Genomic DNA, 5,312 nt, shown 5'->3' with positions numbered 1-5,312 from the left:
TGCCCCTCCAAAGTCTCAAAAAGTGGATAGGTGAGATTTGATTCTAACTGGGGATAAGGAGGGTGATATTGGTGGCAACTGCATGTTTGGGGAGTGGGGCCTGGTTATTCCAGCTCATTTTCTACCACAAATCCCTTTGTCCAAGAAGAAAGTAGGAAAAACTTCAGCTCCACTGGGGCAAGTGCTTAATGTTTCATTCACTACCATATTTCCAGCATGTCACGGTCCAGTGTCTGGCACCTCAGAAGTATTCACCAAATATTGTTAGAATGTAGAGAAGAGACTTGAAGAAGATATAGGATTTTTTCCCCTTTATTGGTTTTAAAGAGCATGGGTTATGGAGCTAGAGCACCCAGGCTTAAAGCCAGGCATCTCAGCTGTACCCCTAAGAGCTATGTGACTTTGGGCATGTTGCTGAACCTGTCTGTGGCTCGGCTTCTTTATCTGAAAAATGGAGATAATAACAGGAAATTGTTGAAAGAATTAAATGAATTAATATACTTATGTGATAGACTGGATTTCTAAACACCTATATTTAGCTATGGAAAGAATGTACCTCTCCACTCCCTTTGAAGTTAGACTTGGCCTTGTGACTTGCTTTGCCAATGAAATATGAGGAAGTACCATATGTTACTTTTGAATGGAAGCTTTAAAAGCCAGTGTGTGTTTTGATGTATGCTGTGTAGGAAAGGACTTGGCCTTGCCTAAAGAAATGACTTTGTCCTCAGCCTCCTTGTCATACCTGACACAAGTATCTTTAATTAGGGTAGGCACACTGGATCTTAGAGTGAGACTGGCCATACCCAGTAGTCTTAGGGCAGGGGCCAGCCACACCTGAAAGACCAATTATGTGATTTGGGGTGGGAGCTTTGGGTCATGTGGTGTCAGCCAACCTGGATACTATTTAATTAGGGTAGGCACACTGGATCTTAGAGTGAGACTGGCCATACCCAGTAGTCTTAGGGTAGGGGCCAGCCACACCTGAAAGACCAATTATGTGATTTGGGGTGGGAGCTTTGGGTCATGTGGTGTCAGCCAACCTGGATACTGAGTTCAACCTTATGGGCAATCATTTAATCAATCGTGCCTCTATAATAAAGCCCCAATAAAAACTCTAGGCACAGAAGTTCAAGTGAGCTGCCTTGGTTGGCAATACTCTGTGTGTATTGTCACACAGTGATGCCAGGAGAGTGATGTGTCCTAAGGACAGTACAGCTTCGTGTTTGGAACTTTCCCAGATTCTGCCCTATGCATCTCTTCCTTTAGATGTTTTTGATCTGCATTCTTTCCCTGTACTATCCTGGAACCATGAGTATAATAGCGTTCATTGAGTTCTGTGAATCTTTCTAGTGAATTATAGAAACTGCAGGTAATTTGGGCAACCCCAAACTTGTGGCTGGTGTCAGAAGTGAGGGCAGTCTTGGAGACTATGCCCTCAGATTCTGTAGTTTGGCTAACTCTGTGTACATGATTCTCACCTCTTATTCCACACCTGACAGGGCAACTGGCAATGTTGCAAATATTGACAACTCGGTCAGCCTGGGTCTTGGGATGAAGATGGATATATCACCAAAGCAGAGTTACAGCCAACCTGTGAAACATGAATGAGAAATAAATTTTTATTTAAGGCACTGGGATCTGGGATTTGTTTTTATCACATCATGGCATAACCTATTACATCCTAACTAATCCAACATGGCACAGGACCTGGCATATAGTAAGCACTCAATAAATATTAGCTACTACAAATTAATCAACATGTACACTTTTTTTTTTTTTTAGTATGTGGGTATATATAGATCATCTATAAATTGCAAGAAAATTTATCCACAATGTCCACTCTTTAAATTTTGGGAGCTCAAAAATATAATCGCCAGGCAACACCCCATAAATAACAAATTCCTCTTCAATATCACACACAATGAAGACAATTGATCTTTGGAACTTCTGAGGATATATCAGTCCCACAAGAGCAGCCATTTTCTCAAAATTTAGAGGTCCTAATCCTAACCTTCTCCCCCAAATCCACAGCATCAAAGTAGGTTCTGCGTGGAAAGAAAACCAGGGACATTTTACAATTTTTCTCTAGTTTCTCTTTCTAGTACCCCCTCCATCCTAGAAATGTAGGAAGCAAGAAAGCTCTTCTTCCTCCATTATATGAGTATATGCAGAGGAATATTCAGGGAGATTAACCAAAGTAAAGGAGTAAACTGTCATACCTGTTAGACTTTCTCAAAATCTCACCTTTTCTGTACCATTCTACCCCCCACACAGTCAATCTCTCATCCAAAACCTGCAAGGAGGACAGAGCTTTACAGAGCTTCCTCATTTGATTTTCAACCTATTTTTAAAAAGGAAAATGATTTTTTAAAGGATTATATGCTTCTTTTTTCTCTATCTGTCTTATCAGTACATGGTGGCTATTAACCCAGGCTAATTTCTGTTTATCTATTGTTGTGTAACTAATTACTGCCAATTAAAACAAAAACCATTTAACTATATCTCCTGATTTTGTGGGTCATGAATTCAGGCGGGCTTCTCTGGGTGATTCTTCTGCCTCATGAGCATCAACTGGGGTCACTTGGTGGTATTTAGCCAGTGAATGGTCTGAAATGTTCAGGATGGCTTCCCTCACTTGTCTGGTGTCTTGGAGGGGATGACTAGAAGGCTGGGCTTAGATGGGACCCTCAGTTGTAGGGCCTACAAAGAGCCTCTCTAGCAAGGTGGACTCAGGGCAGTCAGACTTTTTAAATGGCAGCTTAGGGCTCCCAGAGAATGTTCCCAGAACCAGGAAATGAATGTTTCCAACCTAACTCCATGAAACAATGCCTACCTCTAGAAACAGACACACAGTGAACATTTGCCATAGTCTACTGATGAAAGTAGTCACAGGGCCCACCTAAATTGAAGGGGAAAGGACATAGACACCATCTCTTGATGGAATAAGTGGCAAAGAATTCTTGACCATTTTTAATATTTCATATTATTTACATAAGAAGAGGTTAAAAAATATCATGACTCAGGTTCAATAGAGTTTGAGTTTCATAGTGATCAGGGCTGGGAGGATTAAATGATTTTAATCCTTAAATATAAGTTAAACATAGGTTTAGGCAGAGCAAAGATTGTGATTCCATAAAGTTAGCTATAGCCAAATCCAGACACTGTGAAGGAAAGATTAGTAGATTAAACTAAATAGGAATTAAAACTACTGAACAGAAAAAAAAAATAGTATATAAGGGAATATAATGTATTAGTCCGTTTTGTTACTTATAAAAAAAATACCTGAAACTGGGTGATTTATAAAGAAAATAAAATTTATTGCTTACAGTTTATGAGGCTGAGAAGTCCAAAGTCCATCTGCTGGTGGCAACAGTGACCCACGGGGTCTCACATTGCAAGATGTTGGAAGCAGAGAGAGCAGAAAGAGACAAAGACAGACTCTCCCCTTTTAAAGCCCTCAGAACCACATCCCTGATCACCATTTTTAATCCATTTACTACTGCATGGTCCTACAATCCAATCACCTTTTCAAGGCTCCACTTTTCAACTACCATAACAGGATTTCCCACCCTCTTAACAGACACAGTGGGGGCTAAGTTTCTAATACATAAAACTTGGGGAACATAATTCAAGCTTCAGTGAGTTTTGTGGGAACATAATTCAATCCACTACAATGGGTATAGATAAAGGGTAATTATTCTTACTATAGAAAAAGACTTTTAAAACTAATAGTAGAAAAATTCATATGGAAACAAAAGGGACCCAGAATAGATAAAACAATCCTCCCACCAACACAACAAATTTGGAGAACTAACCCTTTCTAATTTCAAAAATTACTATGAAAGTATAGTAATTAAGACTGGTGGTACTGGCATGAGGATATAAAATAGATCAATAGAATAGAATTAATAATTTAGAAATAAGGCAATTTATGATCAACTACTTTTTGACAAGGGTGCTAATAAGAACTGTTTGGAGGGGGAAAGATTAGTTTTTCAACAAATAGTGTTGAGACAGCTAGAAGTTGGATCCTTACCTCATACCACATAAAAAATTAACTCAAAATCGACCAAAGACCTAAATGAAATGGTTAAACTATAAGACTATTAGAACAACACACAGGGGTAAATCTTCATTACTTTGAATTAGGCAATGGTTTCTTAGATATAACACCTAGAGCACAGCAACTAAAGAAAAAAATAATTGGATTTCATCAAAATTGAAAAACTTTTGTGCTTCAGAGAACACTATCAAGAAAGTGAAAAGACAACTCACAGAATGCAAGAGAATATTTTCAAGTTATATATTCAATAAGGAACTAGTATGCAAAATATATAAGGAAGTTTTATAACTCATCAATAAAAAGACAACCCATTTTTTTTTTAAAAAAGATGACCGGTAAGGGGATCTTAACCCTCGACTTGGTGTTGTCAGCACCACGCTCAGCCAGTGAGCAAACCGGCCTTCCCTATATGGGATCCGAACCCGTGGCCTTGGTGTTATCAGCACCGCACTCTACCGAGTGAGCCACAGGGCGGCCCCAAGACAACCCATTTTTAAAATGGGCAAAGAATGTGAATAGAAATTTCTTTAAAGAAAATATGCAAATTGCCAACAAGAACATGAAAAGATAATCTACATCATTAGCCATTAGAGAAATGCAAAACAAAATCACGAGATACTACATCACACCTACTAGAATAGTTAGAATCAAAAAGACAGATAATAATACATGTGAAGAAACCAGAAATACATTGCTGATGGGATATAAAATGGTGCAGCTGACCTGGAAAACTAATCATCACTCTAAAAGTTAAACATAGGTTTACCAAATGACCCATCAATTTTGCTCTAGGTATATACCCAAGACAATTGAAGTGATACAAATTGGTACAACATTTCTGAAGAGCACATTAGAAACTGTTATTATAACTTTAAATGTACATGCCCTTCAACCCATAAAATCTGTTTCTGGGAATATATTCTAATGAAATATATTAAGGCAAGAGTGCAAAATTATCTGGAAGATGTTCATTGAAGTGTTGTGTAGGAAATTTTGAAATAACCTAAAATATCTATCCATGGGAGGTAAGTTACGATATAATTTCTACTAGGCAGTGGAATACCTAGACCTTGTTTAAAAGGATATTCTGTTGCTGGGCTGATCACCCTCTTACTCTGTAATATTTTCCTTCCTTTGGAGATGGAATAAACAGACTAGACAGACATATACATATACATATACATATATACATATATACATATATATATACATACATATATATATATATACATACATATATATATATATA

At 38.0% G+C, this 5,312-nt stretch overlaps 1 long non-coding RNA gene across 1 annotated transcript; it reads right to left on the bottom strand.

Moving 5' to 3' along the window:
• Window positions 1-296: 296 nt before the first annotated feature.
• On the bottom strand, window positions 297-1,738 carry LOC103605818. Its single transcript, XR_551817.1, has 2 exons — window positions 1,479-1,738; window positions 297-444 (listed from the first exon to the last, which is right to left on the bottom strand). It is a non-coding gene; the product is annotated as an uncharacterized LOC103605818 (long non-coding RNA).
• Window positions 1,739-5,312: the final 3,574 nt, after the last annotated feature.

This window comes from Galeopterus variegatus, unplaced genomic scaffold (assembly GCF_000696425.1).
Source record: "Galeopterus variegatus unplaced genomic scaffold, G_variegatus-3.0.2 Scaffold6095, whole genome shotgun sequence".
NCBI classification, from domain to species: domain Eukaryota; kingdom Metazoa; phylum Chordata; class Mammalia; order Dermoptera; family Cynocephalidae; genus Galeopterus; species Galeopterus variegatus.
The sequence above is the reverse complement of the archived record's forward strand: the minus strand, read 5'-3'. Positions and strand labels throughout refer to the sequence as shown.